The sequence below is a fragment of the Calliopsis andreniformis genome, chromosome 9 (assembly GCF_051401765.1).
Source record: "Calliopsis andreniformis isolate RMS-2024a chromosome 9, iyCalAndr_principal, whole genome shotgun sequence".
NCBI classification, from domain to species: domain Eukaryota; kingdom Metazoa; phylum Arthropoda; class Insecta; order Hymenoptera; family Andrenidae; genus Calliopsis; species Calliopsis andreniformis.
In genome coordinates this window covers 12,848,299-12,868,661 of record NC_135070.1, presented here as the reverse complement: position 1 = coordinate 12,868,661, position 20,363 = coordinate 12,848,299, and the positions used below count along the sequence as shown (strand labels likewise).

Sequence of the window (20,363 nt, the reverse complement as noted above, 5' to 3'; positions counted from 1 at the left end):
CAGACCGCCCCCTACGGACGGAAGCCACGGAATCACCCCCACTTCGTGGTCAAGACCTCCCCCACCAGCTGCGCGGCGAACGGAGTGGAAGACACACGGGGGACCGAGTTTCACGGGTGGAGAACCCGCGGATACGTCGCGATCATCCCCCTGGCGAGGAGGATTGCTCACGGTGGAGGATACTCGGAAGGTTTTCCCGGGAAACTGCTTCAGGGATCCTCGATTTTTCGTCGTCGCGCGGCTCCCCACCCCTGCGGTTTCGCTGCCACCGCCAGCTGGGAAGCACACCCCCGTCCCCACCCCCGACGACGAGGTGGACAGCTCGGCTGTGAGGACAGTGGCATCATCGCGCATCGACTTCTTCTGTACGTGGGTCGGTGGTGTCGCGAACTTCCGGTTCGCTCGGCTCTGAGGGTGGCGAGCCGGTTCGCGTTCTTGGGGAAGTGATAACGTCGGATGACAGTGGCCAGCTCGGGAAGCACGGGCCCAGTGGTTGTTCGTGGACGGTGTGATCTGCTGAGTGAGTTTTTTTTTTTTCGTGACGAAGTGTGATTGCAGACATCTACCGACCGTTTGGTGACCGATCCTCCTCCCCCGTGTCGTACTGAGAACACTGCTCGGTGTTCAGCGATGCCAAAGTGATCGACCACGGACCTCTAGACAGCTCGGACGTATCGTGCACCAGTGAGTGATGAGACACGTCGACAGACAGGCAGGAGTGGTGCTCGTGTAGGGGGAATCTGGAAGCGGAGGACCGCGAGGACAGCGACTTCCGGCGCGGCAAGGGTTGCACGAGGACTATGCTGGCTAGAGGAAAGCCACGAAGCGGAGGAAACGGGGATACTCGCTGAGAGAAGTCGAGGTAAACGTCACTTCTGCTTCCTAAGCCTCTGTTCTCGTACATTCGATGTCCCTTACGGTTGCTTACCCTACGAGATCTCTGGAACGTGTCGAACTAGGGGTAAAACAGGAGATCGAAATAGATGGTCAATCGGGTAGGAAAGTGATGTTCGGTGGGAATTCGGGAAAGCCATCGAAAGGGGCCCCGGCAGGTTTATTTATAATTTATACGAGCGAGTGAAGATTGCTGCGAGCTCGTTCGCGGCAACAAAGTATTTGAATTATGCCGTGGAAGCGATGGGTTATTACAGGGAAGACCGTAAAATCCGTTGGCAGCCACTTAACCCGCTTGGATTCTCAGAGTTGGGCAAGGGCTCGATTTAGCGTGGACGTGCAGTATTGTTTCTTTGCGTCAAAGGAACAGTTCCCCCGCGGATGATCTGAAACGCTCGTTTTCCTGGCGGATCCGCGAGAATTCCCCCTCGTGGCAGGTAGACGTGTAATTGCCAAGGCGAGCAGTGGAATATCGCGTTCAGTTAGAGCGGAAAATTAGTGTTGCTCACGGCTGGGCCGAGTAGTGGAAATAACCGGTGAAACGCTCGCCTGATTTTTTCGTGACGATGCTATCTGGGGAGATTTAAGCAAGCAGCCACGGAAAGAAACGCGATATCGAGGCGGTGGCTGGTGGGTGGCGAGGGTGAATTTTTATGGGGAACGCGAGCCTCGACGATCCCTCGGCCCGAGAGAGCCTGTAATCAGAATCGCGCGAGTCCGGTACGATAAGCCGCGCCGGAGAGCCGTTCCTTTCAGACGTTTCGTTTTCGTTCAGGTACTGTGAATTAACTGCGTACAAGTCGCTTTTAATGACGGAGGGACACGTGTTGAGAGTGTGCTCTGTAATTTTGATGCCCTGAGAAGGGAGCAAATGGGCTTGAACCTAGACTTTCCAGGTTCTGAAGGGTTGGTCGGGGTTTTATGAGTCTTGATCGTTTCTTGGTCTTGCGTTTCTTTCGCTGCGTGATTTTCGCGAAATCGTTGGCGATTTGTGTGAACTACAGTTTGAATGAAATTGTGTGCTTGAAATTGAAGGGTCGCTGAAAGGGAAATAGGGTACTTGCTACAGTTTTTTAAACTGCTTGTGGAATTAGTACTGCGTAGTAGTTTTTCGTAATGGGTCATTGAGGTCCAATTGCCAGTGTAAATACTGTTACTTAAAATTAGGTTTGCAAATCTTCGCCCTTTTTATTGGATACCAGTGACAGAGTATTCCTTTTGTTCTTTCTTTAATTTCAAAGTTTTATGTCTCCTCTGCCACTTGTGATAGGTATAGCTAACGATAGTCTATTCAATACACTCTGTATTTCTCCATATCAGAGATAAAACATTTATTTTTTCTTATCAAATCTTCATATTTTTCCCTCAATTCACTCATTAAATTTTACTTCAGTTATCTCTACAGTCTTCTATCTCCAACTCTTACTCCCCTAACCCACTCCAAACTTCTGACACCCTCTCATTTCTCCAAAGCAGTGAATTAAAAGCACCTACAAAACCAACCGGCTAAACAACCCAAAGCAATGATTATCGGAAAGCAGTCGCGTCGAACGATGCAAATAAATAACGCGATAAAATGAAGAAATGAAGGGAAAAACGAAGAGAAGCGCACGCTCCGTTTGATACACGGTCGGTAGAGCAATCTCGCGGAAAGAGGGAAAGGACGAAGGGGAGAAAAAGAGAACGCGAGTCGAGGAGGAGAGAAGAGGAGGAAAACCTCGAAACAATTGGAGGCGCGGAGGCGGCCGCATTTCATGTTGCCTGGCATCGGCTCCCTTTAAAGAGTCTCTTGCTTTTTGTTAGCTCTTCGAAAATTATGATTGTTTGTCCGCAAGATTTACTGCTACGGGAGGCCTCCTCAGCGCGGTACAACGTAGCCGAGGTGCCCTCCAGGGGCACCCAAAGACTTTTGCCCCGCCACGAGCAGAGGGGCCCGAGGGGTGGTTTACAGAGATTAGAGAATCAGGAACGTCACGGCGGAGTTCTCTGTCGCGCTACCGAATCATTCCTCCTCGTCCTGCATTCTATCGCAAGCTTCCCTTCCTCGTCTTCTTCATCTGCATCTTTCTTTTTCACGGCGTTGTTTATTTATCTCGCCGCGTTCCCCGTAATCTAGCCGCGGAGATTAGCGGTGTTTGAATTAGCTGATTCGGAGGGACGATTAAAAGTTTCCATTGGGCGGATTCCTCTTGAGTACAGACTTCCGTTAATTTGCCTCTTTCTCTGTTCAGGCATACGCAATTTCAAATGCGTTCGATAGACACTGAATGATTTTATTACGAACGTTTTGGGCTTCCTGGAAGTCCTGGCGACATAAGATACGTCTGTTATGTGAAAAATACAGCAATAGCACGATTATTATGCATGACGTCTTAACTGCGAAGATTTTCAAAGAGTTCCAAGGCTTTTATATCCGACCAGTTGTACACAATTCTTGGAAACCTGAATGCTTTGAGTAATAGCTCATTACAGAGCGCGAATAAAGAAAAAGCAGCCGAGAACCTCTGTTTATTAATGTCACCGGTCAGATATAAACCGATTTTGCGTCAGGTTTTTTATTTCCACGCGCACAAGAATAAGCTAATGAATCTGCACTCGTTCTACGTGGAAATGTCTATTGAAACTGATTATTGACGATATACGATGACACCGACGACATCGTTTCAAAGGAAGTACATAGGTGTACGCGTCTCTTCTCCGCGCCTCCTGTCGACGAAGTGGAAAATTGCAAATTTTCTTTCTTTTGTTCGCGACTGAAATTCCACGTTTGACTAGCTCATAAACCATCGACTCGTGAGTTCGATACACTCAGTATTCCGTTTATTTATTCTGTATCTTATTGTGCATCCGAACTAAACCCGACCTGACCGTCCCAAAAAGTGGCTCTCCCTCCATCTCCCTCCCTCTTCACGAGCTGGCGAACGCTCTATAAATTTCACGAGTCTTTCGAACCCTATATTTTCTCGTTATCCTCGCGTTTTGCACGACACGTTTTATTAAAGTACGATAATTTTACGAGGCGCAGCCTCCTCCATCCTTGACCCGTTTCTTTTTCTTCTCTTCTTCTGGCCGCTTCGCTATCCGCCACCCAGGCGGTTCTCTTTTCCCCTGTTTCACGGTTTCGTCCACTCGATTTTCGATTCTGTTGAAAGGCATCCATCCTTGGATTGGATTTCGCGTGGAAATGGATTCTTCTTGGTTTGATGCGTTCTGAGTCGCTTGGGTAGTTAAGAATTCTTGTGATGTGTGAGCTCAATAAAGCTGGGAGCTCAATCTTGATCAATTTCGAACAAACTAATATAATTTTATGGATTTTCAGTGTAACTTTTTAATGGCGAGCACTGTGTCTCGTAGAGACTTCAACGTTTGCCAAACGGATTAAATAAAATTCGTTTTGGTGTAATTATTGTTTGACAAATGAATTAAGCTTCTTTGCTCGGTTTTATCGCAGTCGTGCGTTACGAGTTGTAAGAAATTGATAGAGTATGTACATTTAGAATAAATCTAAACTTAATTCTGAATCAGAATTTTGCAAAATAAGTATACTTACTATCTACTACTTATAAAATTTTAAACTCTGATTCCACTTGTCAATCAAAGGATAATTATTATCTGAAATATTTTATTCTCATTTTAAACATTTCTTTAACACGTTAAGGAGTACCTTCCTACAAATTGTAACAATTTCTAAAGCGCCGAATTTTACACGCATAGAAGTAATCCCAAGAGTTGAAGACTTAAAGAGTCATAGTGATCAGTAGGTCCAACTTTTCTACTCTTGAAAGCTTTTCAATTCTTCGGTAATTGCATTCCTCAGTCGTTCCAATCCGAGTTGTAACTCGATCAACAACGCCTCAGAGAAGTTAGGGGAAATCTTCGAAGAATACATTCTAGAATGACTAGCATCCCACTTTCGCGGCATAATATCAAGAATAGGAGATCGTGTAATGCTGAATCTCTCTGACGTTTAATACTCGAGGAAGCCGTCGATCGATGCACAGTTTGCAAAGAAACATTCAATTATCACGGTCTGATCGGCGAGAAAGGGGTCGAGGCAGCGTCGAGAGGATCACGGAGGCATCAGACTCGACGAAGAAGAAACGGGTCGTTGGTACACGTCCGACTGTACCTTCCCCTGGAAGGCAGCTCGGCAGTAAAAGGCCTAAAGTTTTTAATACTTTCAGTTGTTTTTATGGCGGCTGGCATTTGCTCTTTTTTATTGTTCGTCTCCTCTTTCCTTCTCCCTCACGGCAACACGCACACGACCCTTCAACCGCGATCAAGGGAGGAGCGAAAGGGGGAAAACGAGCGAGGGAGAAAGGAAACGAAGGAACGCGAGTACGCGGGTTGGAAGAGAGAAAGAGCCGAGCCGAAGGAGAGAAAGACCTCAGTCAGCCTTCTCTGATGTACGACTCGGCGGTCCGCGTGAAAAAAATCCCATAAACCAGTAAAAAAGCACGGGGTCTCTGGGCCAGAAGGGGCGGAGGGGGGCGAAACAGTCGGGACAAGAGGAGAAGAAGAAGAAGAAGAAGAAAGAAGAGATGGAGGGCCCAGTATCGCTAAAGGAATTCCTCTTATGACGAACCACGCGTGATTTTCTCTCATTCCCCCTCCCTCGCTGCCTTCCGCCAGTTCGAATGTGCACTTCTTCACCTCCCCTTTACAACCATTCTCTTCTATTTCTTCTCTTCTCTGCCTTCCCCTTTTCTTCTGCTTCTTCCCTCGGGCTGCATCGACGCGGCCGTGAAACCGCGCGATCTCGATGCACGAATTAAAAAGCGAAGACAGAAGAATTTCGAATGACTAATGACCGCCACATGTGCCCGCGTCGCGTCTATTCTTCTTCGTGCTCCTCATCACGGGAACACGAGGATCTCCTGTAGCCTCGTCGCTCCGAGTCCCCGTCGATTCGTCGCCCCTTTGCTTTCCTTCGCTTTGAAATTTTATCAAGCTGCTCCGCGCTCGAGATCACCTTGATAATTGCATCGACCCGTGAATCGTGGCGAAGCAAATTCGAAGCTCGCGTTCAACTCTATTTCTCGTCATTTTTTTCTTCGCTAATTTCTCTACCGTACCCTCCTCGAGGCGACGAACAATTTTTTATTCTTTTCTACCTCTGAAATTACCTACGTTGCATCTCGACCACTCCTGTGATTTGTGACGAAGAAAGTTTTTAGCGGTCACTCAGTTGTGGGAGAAGAAGTAATTCTTCGAAATTCCCATTTTTTTTTTCTACTTTCGAATAATGGAGAGGAACTAGTAAATCTTCATTCGCCAATCAATCTGTAAGATGACCCTATCTTCGCCCTGTCAGTAACAACACTGTCTTCCATTTGTAATCATTCTTCGACGTCCATGCGGCGAATTTCAATCCGTCTCTTCTTGGAGTATATCTCGTTTGGTCGGCGATATTCTCGGTGATCATTGCAACGCGGATATGCAAATTCGCGTTCGCGGAACGGGGAAAGGGGGGAGCGAGGAAGAAAAAGAAGTCGAGGAGGGAGGGAAAAAAGGAGAAGAAGCAGAGAGAATACGGATTGTAGTTTTCTGGCCGGGACTGTAATGGAGTATCGCCGGTCTCTATGAATAGTTATGGCTCGTTTCGCATAAATTAGGCCGTAAGAATTAATAGCTAATTCAGCAGGTTTTCAATTATCGTCGAAGCGAGAATTCAGTAATACGGGGGCTTATAAATATGGAGGAGAAACGTTGTTGCTCCCACGGTGCGCGAACGCAAATTTTTCGAAAATAATGCTCGGCTAATTTCCTCGCCAGTAATCGAACGCACGCCCGAATAAAATTACAATTCTTCTCTGTTACCCTCATTCCGCGAACCCTTTCCAATCTTCAACCCTCTGCCCTTTGAATAATTACAACCCAGCGTGTCAATCAGTTTATCACAAATTTTTGGACCCACTCTTAAACTCTACAACACATTTTCAAAATTCAATCTCAAGGAAAAATCGAAACAGATTATTACTGCGCAATTAGAGTCAACATTGTGTCATCGCGAAACGTTCGCGAAGTGAGAGCGTCAGTGGACTTCGCAATTGAAAATAACAGTAATAACAGCAACTAAGAGTAGTCATAAATCAGCAAAGGATTAAAAAAGAAACGAGCACAGGAATTGCGACTGTTAATCGTATTCAACAGAAGACCTGTTTTCAACAAAACCAGAGAACAAGAAGTCACCCTGTGAAGAGTCAAACAGACTCGTCGAGGTGGAGAAATCAGCAAACACTGTCGATGATTAAGCAAACCTCTCAGAGTAAAAACTCCTCTACGTGGAGAGTTACGCGAACGCTCTTGGGAAACCCCAAAAAATCGGCAAACATCGTGTCCCTCGGAATAGGCGAGTTAAAAAAGGTGGAAAGAGACAATCGGTGGCAGTGGTTCGCGAGAAGATCGTCCACGGTCGCTAGCCAGAAGAAGTCCTGGCTATCGGCTCGATCTTCGGATCGAAAGGAAAAGGAGAAACGAGAGAGGCAGGGATCGAAGCGCCGTCCGTAATTTCAGATAGACTCGGTGCCGGGTGTTATTAAACCCGATAGGCCAGCGAATGTTTCTCCCTTGCGGGTGTTCCCCGACTTCAATTTAAATCGGTGACTTTGCTCTTCTGCTTCCTTCCCCTTTCTCCTCCGGTTTCCTCGGCTGGTGTGCGTGCCCGCGTCGTGCACGTATATCTATCCTTCGAGGCAGGACTCCCTTCGCGATACTTTTTGGTCAGCGAACGAAATGGAAAGGATCTGGGAGGAGACCCGCGGCTGAGGAGAAGGCTCCTTCTCGGGTTATCGAGCCGTAATAATTGCCGAGTTTAATCGGCCACGCGAATGGTTACACTTTCTTTGAGTAAAAGGAAAAAATTCTGTGGAGGATTCGATGATAGTATCTCCTTGGGTGGGGTTTCATTTTTTTAGGGATGATTTTCGTGGATTCTTGTGTCCTTTGTTTACCAGGATACTGATATTTTGCGAGTCCCCTCGACTATTTCTAACCCTGTCGTAAGGATCTGTCAGGGGAGGCTCTTTTGTATCTAAGAATTGCTCTGGAGTGAGAGTATAGTCTGATTGAAGTATAAAGTCTAAAGAACTAATTTTGGAGTTACTGCAACTCTACTTCAAATTAGATGTTATATAAGTTTTAGAATTGTTTTGGTTGAAGGAAACGAGTATTCAATTTGTCTACTTCAGTGAGCGAACTTCTATGAAGATATATTAACTCTCTTAATATATGGCACAAGGAGAGAATTCTATTTATAAATTCGGTATATTTTGTATAATATATACTATTTTCTGGTTTCCTTTATGATATGTAATGTAAAACCACAAATAAGCGCACAGTAATGAGTTTCCATCTGAAAGGTAAAAAGCTAATGGGAACAATATAAGTCAAAAGAAAATTCATCATCGAGATATCCTTCGGTTCCCTCAGAAACAAAATAAGCACGCCTCGGTCAGACAATATTCAAAGCACGTATCTCTGCGCAGCATTCCGAACGAAATATGTATCAATAACACTAATTACAAACCCGCAGGAGTACTTACGGGTTAATTAAGATCCCGCGTGATAAATCCAGAACGGGCCACTTGGCCGTGGGCTAATGATTTCCATCGATCACGTGGCACACCCGCCGATTAATAACGCCGCGCTCGTAATCAGTCCCCATCGATTCGAATAATTCCTAATTCGCGGTGCGCTCGAGCTCGATGTCGATATCGATTGAACGACCGGGTATCGAGCCTTTCACGAGCCACGATTCCCATAGAAATCGTCTGAAACACCGCGTCAGACGTTTAATTACGTCGGAAGAGGAGCGTATCGCATCGCGAGCGAGATCGTTTGTCACGATGATCCGCTGACAAGTCAATGCCACGTTCCCGAGTCAAAGAAATCATTCATCAACTCGCTCCGCCGTGTCTCGAGCGATTATCCGCGTGTCGGTCGAACGTCTTCTGCAGACGACGGTCAGCTCCCTCAAAATCATTTTCCCGAAATCGACGCGTTACGGCTGGGCATTCAGAATTCCACTGACAGAGAACGTGAGCGTCTTTGGAGTCGAGGTTCTCCGCCGGTGGTGGGCTCTTCGCACGCTTTTACACCGCGCAATTAAGCCGGCTGATAACAGCCGATAACAGGGCCAGACGCGTTCTCGACTGCTCCCGCTGGTCCATCCAAATACGGGCTTCTCGAAACGAACGATCGGGGCGAGGAAGTTCTCGGCGGTGGAGAGATAAAGGGGATAGCTTCGCCGTACCTTGTGGCTCGAGATTCCTGAAACAGATGTTAATGGTCGGGAATGGTGTTCGGTTGTGAGTTAATCAGAGATCCCCCGAGTTGCCTTTATTTGGGTTCGAGACTTTTGAATATTCGATTCTTCAGACATTTCTTCGTTTTTATGTACTATATTTATGGTACTCTGGAGTACTGAGAAACAGGCATTTGCTAAACGAAGTAGAATTTGCATGTAGAGTGGATATGGAAGTGGTTATGTAGTTAAGCTTTCCTTAGGGGAGACACCTGTAGTCTGCGACTTTTAATTATTATTTAGGAAAATGTTTATGGAGCGTATTCTAAAGTTTAAATAACCTTTTGCAGATGTAAAATATTTTTTCTCATTTCATTTTTCGAAAATTTGAGATTCTCAATATATTTCTAAATTCAACTATAGATCATATGTTACACTCCTTATTATTCCACCATTTAGTTCATAGAATTTGAAACTAAATATATAGATCATTTTTCACTTCACTTGCAAACCACCCGACGCAGGTAGGAAAAGTCTCCCGACAGTATTTTCCCATGTTCCTTTCGAGCTTCCGCCTCGGTAGCCAAGAAAACTCAGGGAAGCCTTCGAGAAACAGGAAGCTGCTCGGTCCAGAAGAGGACACTGCTGGCCGTGACAACGACGACCGGTTCTCCAGATCGCGTTTTCATCGGCGAACACCGCTTGGTGTCGCGCGAGTTCAACCGTTATTCAGGAATTAATTCATAATTAGAGCGGCCCACCTATGGGGAGCCTAACCCACATTCCAGTCGCCAGCTGTCCCCGCCAGCAGCAGCAGCAGCAGCAGCCTCGTTTCCAGCTTTTCTTTTCCTTTCTTCTCTTTTCCCTGCCCGCTCCGTCCTCCTCCTTCTTTTGTGCTGCCACGTCTCCCTCTCGTCTCTGCTCACCTACACGCGTTATTTTGCATCGCTTCGTCGCGCGCTCGCGCGCACACGCGTTACCTGCACACGAGCCACTCGCACTGTTCACGCTGTGTCGCCGTCCGGGAGAACTGGTCCCAAGTGGATCAGCTGATTGCTCGGCTCCGCGTCCACTCCTTGGCTTTTCTGCTCGGGGAGGTCCTTGCATTGTTCCTAAGCGGATTTTCTCCGCTCCGGATCTGTCGCCTCCTTGCTACACGAGGACTAGCCTTTGGTATCTTCTGCTTTTGCTTCGGTTGGAGCAGTTCTTGTCGAGAAACTGGAGTATTAGAGGTCCTTTTTAGCCCTTTCAGTTCTGAGTGTAAGAAAGTTCTTATGTGGTCTTTGGGGATTGGATGTTTGGACGGTGCATATGAATGACCCGCCTTTCTTTTTAGTATTGGATACTTTGATTAGAAATGAGGAATTGAGTTAATTGCATTTGTTTAGTTTGTCTGTTTTACAATGGTACTTAATTCGCTGAACAGCGATACTAATCGATACTTTCTGTGACGAAACAGGTATTGTCTAAGTACTGTTACATAACATATGGATTATTTGTTGTAGCAATGACATAAGTAAAGAACTATGATAGGATAACATTACTTATACTATCGTTCTTTCTCTGACAATCACTCAGAAATAATAAATCCTTTAGTCCTGAGTACAATTTTCTTCGGCTCTCATAAGCGTCTTCATAAGCCAAAGAAGATTAGAAGCGTTCTTTAAAGGAAACTTAGAGCTTCCATGTATTACAAACTTGTCTTCGCGATTAACTTAACTAAAATCGTGCCATGTTTAGACCGTCTTCCTTCGCTCACAAAACTCTTCTGTTAATCTCAGCCAATTGTTCCTGAACCTGAGCAGGGTGAAACCAGTTGAACTCATCATCTAGTTTCCGCGCGCAACAGGGACGTTTCGCAACGACTTCACGGATCATCGAGTGCGTGGGTGTTAGGGAGGCGAGGAAGAGGCATCGAGAGGATTAGAAAGTCGATTTCGCGAATCCGAATTCGAGCCGGTTCGATCGAACCAGCCAGGAATTCGTCCGCGGGTCTTTGCACCCGGAGAGGATTTCAGCGGCGTCATTTATGGAACGGACAAGACACGCCATTAGATTTATGATTATGCAGCACCAGGGTTTATATTTATGAAAGCCACCAACACACGCGTACAGAGCCAGCCAGATGTGACGTTAATCCGATTGCTGGCAGAAACTCCCGCGGGACCGACCAGTTCGATTCAGATTACCTGATTTACAAATTTATCGCTCCTTGAGATTGTTTGTTGACCAACACGTTTATCGCTAACAAATATCGCGACGCAGAAACATTTGAAGCTGGTCCTTCGATCCTGTTTAACGGGCATAAAAATTGAAAAGTTTGGATCTTAACGATTCTCCGAATTTTTCTTTAAATTAGAGAATTTAAAAGTCTTGTTCGAAATTAAGAGTATTGCTTACCTTTATATAATTGAAATTCGAATAAATTTGATAAAATACAACCCCTCTTTCCGCGTAGCACAAGAAACACGCGGAGGGGAAGGATTTAAATTTTTTATTAGGAATATTAGAGGGCGTGTCCACTTCTGTGCACGGGTGTAAATCCAAGAAACTAATTGAGAATTAAAATAATGTCGCGTGATCGTGCTCACCGCCGAAGTTAAAGGAGCACTTAAGAGCCGAGTTATTGGCCCTCGACTTCAGCTGTAAAACTGCAATCTGAGAACACAAGGAACCGGAATTCTGGGACAACTTATGGCCAACCCTCCCCCTTTCTGCGCCGCCGCTCGACCAAATATTTTAAAACCAAAATCGCACTTAATTCGGCAGTAACTGTTTGTTCCCTGTGTCTCGCCGACACGTAAGATCGCTCATGGCTCACGAACGTATACACAACTCTGCTCGCAACTATTTCGCATAAAACCAGAAGTAACTCGATAAAGCGTTCATACTTTGTTGCAGAACTTGTCTTGCAAGCCTACGCAGAGCATTCTCGATATTGAGATATTAAGCTGCAGGCTCGCTCACAAATTTGACGAACAAACAGACAGACGACTGCAGGGAGGAAAAGAACTCGTAAAATCGGTAATGCAGATAGAGCCGATGACGAGGGTTCTGTAAATCGCGGCAGCTCGAACGTGGACGTGGGGCTAAAAGGCAGAAAAAGGATAAGGTGCTTTATCGATCCATCGAGAATAGGCCGTGCACGCGGTCGCTCGACCGTCGTGTACATCCAGTTTTCCTGAAACGGACTTTTTGGTCGGCCGTGGCGATCGTAAAACGCGAGATACGCGATACGGAACAGCTTGGAACGCGCTATCGTGCGTGTACCTGCGCGACCGACGATAGCACGCGCGCACTCGCGAGCGCGGAGACACTGCAACGGAAGAATGCAACTCGCAAGTAGGTCAGCTGGATTCTCTGTTGCACGCTCCCCAGGCCTTTTATCTCCGCGAAATCGAACGATTTCTTCGTACGGAACGACCCGCCCAGGATTTTTCTTAGACTCCCGCGTGCTCTCCATTTCCTCCTCGCTTTTCTGGAGCGTGTTCTTAGAAGCGGAAATCTTCGCTCGCTCTCGTTGGGGATTTAAAAGTTACTTTGCAGGGGAAATTAGATGTCTATTTGTTGTTATGATTTACGAGGCGTTGAAGAACTGTCTCATAGTATTTAGACTAATTTAGTTACAGTACAGACTAACTCAATTCTTGGGTAATGTTTGGTATGGAAGATATTCATAGATAGATTACAAGAATTATCAAGTTTGTCTGTATTTCTGAGAAAATGACTTTTCATGATGAAATTGTAGTAATCTTGTTACAATATTTTAGAATAGTATTGAGAATTAACAATGAGAACTATGTCATATGACTCGAGTCAGTAAGGATTTCTACCACCTCGAGTTGAAGCAATTTTGGAACGTTATATTGTATGGAATAATACTGTAGGTTTTAGTCTATTCTAGCCGATGTCTGAATAACTGTCGATGCACAAGAAATTATTCGAAACGTCAAAAAATGATGGTCGAAATACGAGACAATGTTGGTTCTACGGAGAACGATGACTTTTTCATGTCAGCAGTAATCGAACGACGTAACAAGCTATCAGAGGTCGATAGCCGTGCAAGCAATTAATTTCCGGTCTGACTGGGAGTCTCCGATTGCGAAATAGTGATGATTTTACTTGATCACATGGAGGAAAGAAGATACGTGACACAACACTATCGTTGCGAGAAATAATTTATCGCTGACCTTATCGTTTCTCTAATACTTCACTCTTCAATCTTCAATAAGATCTCCTTTAACCCTTCAGCTGTGCTCTTCATACAGTTTGAGACCTTGGAGACTCTTTTATAAAGACTTCTGATCCTTTCTAGAGATCCTGTAAGAAACTCAATTTTGAAAAAAATGCACCTGAGTTAGTCTGACTCTCAGGTACAGATTTAAAATTCTACAATGAAAAGGTTAATAGCCACTAATCGTCGGATCCCTCAAAATAACCATCCAGAGCAAAGAATCCTCCAGATCGCTAATAGAAGGGTGAAGAGTGTCCTCACCAAAAATCGGCAACGAAGAGGGTGTCCCCAGCAAAGAAATCGAAATTCCGCGGCAAAAAAGGCAGAGGGGTAGGGGATAGAGACGATGGCACGTCGCTTTCTTGCGCAGCCGCGGAGGAACCAGAGGGCCTATTCGTCTCCTTATTGAGACGATGCGGACGAGGGTCGACGATTGGGTCTGGTTTCGACTTAAAAATCCCGAACAACTTTTTCCAGCGGTGGCTCGGGACAATTTACGACAAAACCCCGGTCAATCCGCGCGCAGCGTTCTGAAATTCAAATCGTTGCGCGCCGCGGTCCCGCCACTTTTTCCACCGTCCTCTCGCGCTCTCCTCTCGAAACGGAGCGAAGAGGAGGGCAAAACACAGGGGGTGGGGAGGGAGGGGCGCGAGCGCGAGCACGTGAGCCTCGCTAAATTTAAATTTACGATTTCTCCCCAGGCCGCGCCGCTTGTCTCCGCGGACGCTCGTCTTCATCTCGTTCTCGCGGCCCTCGTCGTCTGATCTTTTCCCGAAAACGTCGGAGACCCGAGCGCCGCGACCGGAAACCACCTCTCGCCCTCCTCCTCTAGCATGTTCCGCGAACACGGGATTTTCCTGCGATTCAGACGTCGTATGCGCCTCGTGGAACATTTAACTGGGGAGTTTCCCGCGACTTCTTTGGAATTCCCTAATATATCGACTCCTTGGAGGTAGATCTTGTTTCGAGTAGTTCTTCATATAGAAAGAACATTTTCCTGAACTATTATAGATATTGGTAATAGGTGATGTTGATTATCTGGTAGTGTGGTGTATTTTCTAATACTTGTGAGATTAGGATGAGCACATAAAATGATTTCGAATCTGTAATTATTTAATTATTGTGTTATTACTATGGACACATGAAATAAGGAATTGTTAGGTAGTAATATTTTGTTTAGAATTCAAGTAATCTGAGTAATGAATATGATAGAAGATAATCTATGAAATGAAGGCGCTATAATAATATAATTATCTGAACGTGGTATGGAAGGGAATCCGAAGAGAGTTAAAGGCTTTTAACTGACCAAGTAGGACGCAAGCTCACGAACGACTTTAAACGTTGAATTATTGTCTTATAAAAAATGAATGATTCATAGCCCATATTATTGCTTAATAAAATAACATAATTTTGACAAATCAGTACTCTGTAATTTGCATGTAGAAAGAATTTCAATTTGCTGCAGTGAAACGACGTGGCCAAGATGTTCCCGTTTTCATGCGACGATCGTAAAGAAGGCAGATTAGCGCGCAAATATTCCACCGTGTCTGTGGTCCACGCTCTCTGTTAGTGAATTTACGCCTCGCAATGACTCGATGATTTGCATTCGTCCGCGGTCCACCCAAGAATTTAGTGGAACACCTCTTAATCGTCCGTGCGCATACTGGTCGCGTTGTCGCGTGTATGCTCTTGATTTAATTTAATTTAAGTGTACACAGTCTCGCGCCAACAAATGACTGGTATTTCGGGGGGGAAGACAGACCTCACGTGTCTCGAGTTTAACGTGAAAATAGCAAGGAGGCGAGGCGCTGCATGGCAATTTATCATCATTTCGATTTTTTCCCACCGCGAGAAACGGAAACAGCTCGGAACCCTCTTTCTGCAACTGCGCTTGTTCTTCCTTCCTCGCGGCGATGAATCAAACTCTTTCAATATCCTTCTACGTTACTGTGAAATATCCCATAAGAAAAAGGGCCCATTCGATTCAGATATCTTGCCCATAAATTAAAAATTCTAATTGTCGCGATGGGCGTGAAACACGAGGTAGTTGTACGCTGCGAGGCCTGAAAGAAGTCTTTAATCGTCGATCGCCCATTTTTTCCAGCTGCGAAGGAGGAAAACATTTCTCTCGGTCGCTTAAGCCGTACCTTAGTCGCTTATCTGCGGCCGGTGGCGTTAATTGTTCGATACACAGCCACCCACGCACGGAAGTCGACTTCCTCGCCTAATCGGCCGGCGGAATTTAGTTTCTTGGTCGGGTGTTTAATGCGCGGCGCATTTTTCAGCGGAATTCCCTTCGCGCGACGCTGATATAAATCCTCCGCGATAAACGCGTCGCGCTGCGAATCCAGAAACGCGAATAAATTTCGTCTATTTGCGCTCGTGCGTCTTGAGGACGGCCCATTCGAAACTTTGATCTCGTCGTAAACTTTAGACACGCCTCATCAGTGTCAGACACGTGATTTCAGTTGGATATTGCATTTTTCGTTTATCCCTCTCGTATTTGGCACTGCACTCTGGTTCCTCTGTACCTCTGCATCTAAAATATGGGTTTCTATCATTTTGAAAAATCGCACGCTAGAGAGAAGAATGATTGGAATTGTTTGCGCTTCTCAGACAGTGTCAGTTTTTTGCGATATTCTGATTTCTTTTTTCTCGTACGGTTAATATTGATGTAAATTAATTTAATTGAGCTGGCTTTTGTATTGATCGCCCAAGCGAGTTTCTAGAACTTCGAAGCACCTCGCGCACATGCGATTGCTGAGACGGCTTCAGTTATGCATTCCCTGCGCGTCTTATCACACGATCTAAATTAAGTCGCTCCTGTTTTCTGCGTTTAAACGACTTTCCAGAACTATGGAATACTCTTCCACATGTTGGAGGAATAAATGTGTAGCTTAGCAAGAAATTGGCTATAAAAACGGCATACAACGCAGTAGAGCAAAAAGATGATTTGTGATTCACGATGTTGACACTCCTCTTTTTTTCGTGTTTTACATTTTGTATTTACATGCGTTTATAGAAGCCCGAACCAGCTTTGAAATTACCGATAACATACATCTCTGTCTTCCTAGTTCTGATAACACGCTATCAAGTTTGCAGCAAGCTAATTACTTGATTAATTCGCGGCAACCGCAATTCCAATTTTCTTTGAACGTCTTTCAATCTTCTCTAAATCATGGGAAGTACACTTCCTGTTTGTTATTTTAATACACAAGTGTGTAGGTACATTGTGCACGCATTGAAATTGATAAAAGTGCATAGAAAATTGATTACAAGTTGTTTCAGATTTCAGACAAATTTATCAAGAATAGTGCACTTTGTAATTCTACTATTTTTGCTTCTACCATTAGAAGATTAAAAATTTGAAGACTGGAGAATTTAAGAACATGTAAATTTGAATATTTGATTACAGTTTTTATTATTACATGTAATGTGCATAATTCTGAGTACCTAATAGAAAATGTTAATAATCGTAGTCTAAGGTTCAACTGCATTTGTAACTACATTCTTCACAACTGAAGAATCGCAGAAAGGTTGAATCAATTCTCATAGCATCTCGTCAGAGAAGTACCTATATAGTAGCCATTAAATTTTTATCCAGACATGTCCCTAAACGTCTGTCACATGCATCATTGGTCATGAATCGAAAAATAAAGCGAAGACAAACGAGTAGGTGTAACAAGGATCGAGCAATCGTGGGGCAGAGATTCTAATGGCGCGTCGTGCGCGCATAACTAGGCCGCGGTGTTCGGGTGTGGCCGTGTCGCGCATTGTTTCTGAAATTACGATATTGTAGTTATTAATATTTATATATCAGCAAGCGAAGGATCGTCGCGCGAGCCTGGCTGGCAGCGTCGACTTTCTAAAGTGGTCGAATGCCACCGAGGCGCGCGTCGACGCCACCTTGACCCGATGCCGAGTAAAATTATCGCTTTCACGGCGAAAACGCCTCGCGGAAGTTTGCACAGTGACAGATATCGATCTAATATCGTCTCTTCTAATGCTCTATGTATCAATCAGTTTATAACTTACGACGAAACCTAATGCCAGCTATGATATATTCAGAAAGGAGAGCCACTCTGCAATGACACGACAGACGACCCTTATCTTGTGACATTGATACAAAATAGAATAAGTAAATCTATAGAGTTACATTAATGAATAATCTTGATTCTCCCAACTTCTCTATCGAAACATTCAGAATCTTATCCAATTAGAAATTTGTTGATGCTACGAAGCATGCAGCGTTCTTTAAGGGTAGGACTCATGAATTTTCCAATAAGTTTTCTTCTGTCTAATTTACTCGTTAATAACATCCACCGAAGCCACACGATGAAAGGAGACATGTCACCGTCGTCCCACGTGGTCAAGGCGGTGACGGTACAATACAATTTCGCAGATAAGAGGCGCACAATCTGTGGACGCTCTGGCGACGGAATACTACGAGGCTTCACGTGGCCAAACGTCGTAGACGCAGCTGCTCGATATCTGGACGTCTAACCAAATCAGGTGGAGCGGCTTGGAATGCGCCAGTACGGCCATTTGATTGACATTTCGGGGGCGCTCGTTTGTCACTGAAAACCCGGACTCCATTTGTTCCTCTGCCCTACCCTTGGCTCCTCTGATCCCCTCGCCAACCGCCACCTCCTCCCACTCAACCCTCGGCGTTACCTGCGTCTTACTTGATCCGATTCACCCTCTTTCGTCGGCCCTTTTCCCTCGATTTTTAATTATTCTGCTCGCTCGTTCCTTCTTCCTCTTTTTTCCGTCGTATGCATTAAGATAACAGGCCGAACCCACGCTGGGGCTATCGGTCAAAGTCAGCTGTACGCGCGACACGTTCGAAAAGGATCGCTTCTCTTTCCTCTTTTTAACCCACTCTTGGGACCATTGGTATGGGCGTTGAATTTGAGACTTTGCTAAAGGAGAGTATATTTTAGAAAATTTGAAACACTCGAGTGTAAATGGCTGGCTGGTCTTTTTTGTATATGTAGGTACTTGGAAAGTTGATTGGAATTCGAGATTTTTTAGGCTTTGATAGGATTGTAGATGAATGGGTAATTTGGTGATTCACAATTTTCTAGGGTTAGGGTTTACCGAGGTTCTCTAATTTTCATAGGGCTCTCTGGTTTACTTGAAATTTGAGTTAAATCTCAGAAATACCTAAGCTCCATCTCATAGTGACCGAGTTTAAACTCTGGATCCCTCTCTTGGCATCAACCTAGTATATAAATCAAGTCCAATTTCCACGCTCTAAAAGTACCCTTTTACTCCTTCAACAAAATGAACACTTACACGCATCAAGTCCAGTCTTCTCAATCAAAACTTTTCCACATCTCTCCGACTTCATTTAAAACCTTGTAACTCTATATCCCTGGTACACTAATAACCCCACTCGATATCTCGGCTCTGTACACCTAGCCTATCGATGGCATCCTTAAGACAGCTCGTGAAATCCCCCAGGCATGTCCCTCCGCGCAGCAGACGTCAAACAGGTAATTGCTTTCCAAAGAACGTCAAAGAGGGCCCCGATTATCGCGATACCCGTTCGCGTCAGGAACGAAATTGGCGAAGCGGAAACGGCAGCTGCCGATCTCGGTGCAACTCATTGACATTATCGTCGAGTTCCGATGCGCGGCGATCGGCGGGGCCCCGTCGTCGTCGTCGTTCGCGCACGATCGCTACGTGACGTTTCCCCCGCTATATAAAAATGCGCGTCCGGTAGCAATTGCAGTGCGTGTCGTTCGTTCGTTAATAAACATCACGATAATCCCAGCGACCGGGACTGCTGGCGTGCCCGTGGCAGCGCCGAAAAAGGCGGTTGGCAAAAGACAATGGAACGCACGAAAAAGGCGCGAAATCCAGAATGCGTCGAGTCGAACGCGACGAGGACTGTCGAGGGACCCGATTGCGAACGTGGGACACGTTCCGCGGCGCAACGCGTCTCTCAAATAAATTATCAACACTCTCTGGCATTCGCCGCGGAATCGACGATTCTATATGACCGGTTGCTGCCGGACGGATGAATACGACGGCGAGCATGCCGAGTGTGCGCGATTGCCTCTTCATTCACTCGTTTCGCCGTTCCTGGAGGGAATGTCGATCTCTCCTGGAAGGAGGCTCCCGTTTATTTTCGATCCCGAGAACGGTGGTCGACTGGACTCGAGCTGGTCAACGTGGTGAGGTAAATGGTAGAGTTAGGTAGAGTTGACTATGTCCCAATGGCTGAGCACTAAGGTTAATTTTATGCAATTTTAGGCTTCGATTCTAATGTATTAGGTAACCTAATTAAAAATAAAAACTAGTGTTATAAAATAGTATCCACAGTTTCGGGAATCTCGTAGTTGAAATATTAGATACAGGTGTAGGTTGTTTACTTACTGGGACATTTAACATCTTAAGCGTTTAGGTACTCGGACATTTACCTTAGTCAACTCAGCATTTGCATTTGTAGGTATCTTCGACAGTGGGACTGTTGACATCTGAGCTACGGTCAAGTTGCTTCGAGTATAGTTAGGGCTGTGTCGATTGGCTGTCGAAGCCTATTTCCCTTGTTGCAGGTCGGAAGTTGTGGAGGAGGAATCTGGGGAGTTGATTGCCACTTTGTGTTTGATGAAGAATCAGAGGTCGAGTATAGGGATTCTAATTTTTGGAGAATATTCTCATCGGTTTTATGGTACTTCTTTTTTACTGTGGGAGACTATAGAAGACTGTTGCATTGATTCTATGTAATTCATATAGTTGACATTTAATTTGATTCTGTTTTTACCTGAAAGTCTTAATGAGCCTCGATGTCATTAAGTAAGACGTTTCTGAATTTGCGTGTAGCTAAACCTTGTTGTTTATTCTGGAGAGTAACAGCCCACACAGTGTCTGGGGTAACCTTAATTGTTGCGTTACTGTTGACACTACTAGCAGTAGTATCGCAACAGTAGTAGTCCCATTACTTTCATAGATACGATATCAGGCTTAATGGAAGCAACAGCA

The 20,363-nt window shown here is 45.2% G+C and overlaps 1 protein-coding gene across 2 annotated transcripts in view; it reads left to right on the top strand.

The window, feature by feature from the left end:
* The first annotated feature begins 731 nt into the window (after positions 1-731).
* LOC143183016 (zinc finger protein castor homolog 1) overlaps positions 732-20,363 on the top strand; it is a 96,918-nt gene continuing 77,286 nt past the window's right edge. For both annotated transcript variants that reach the window (XM_076384390.1, XM_076384388.1), the window contains exon 1: positions 732-862. The gene's annotated coding sequence lies outside the window, so the exon portion shown is untranslated. The remainder of the gene's footprint in view (positions 863-20,363) is intronic.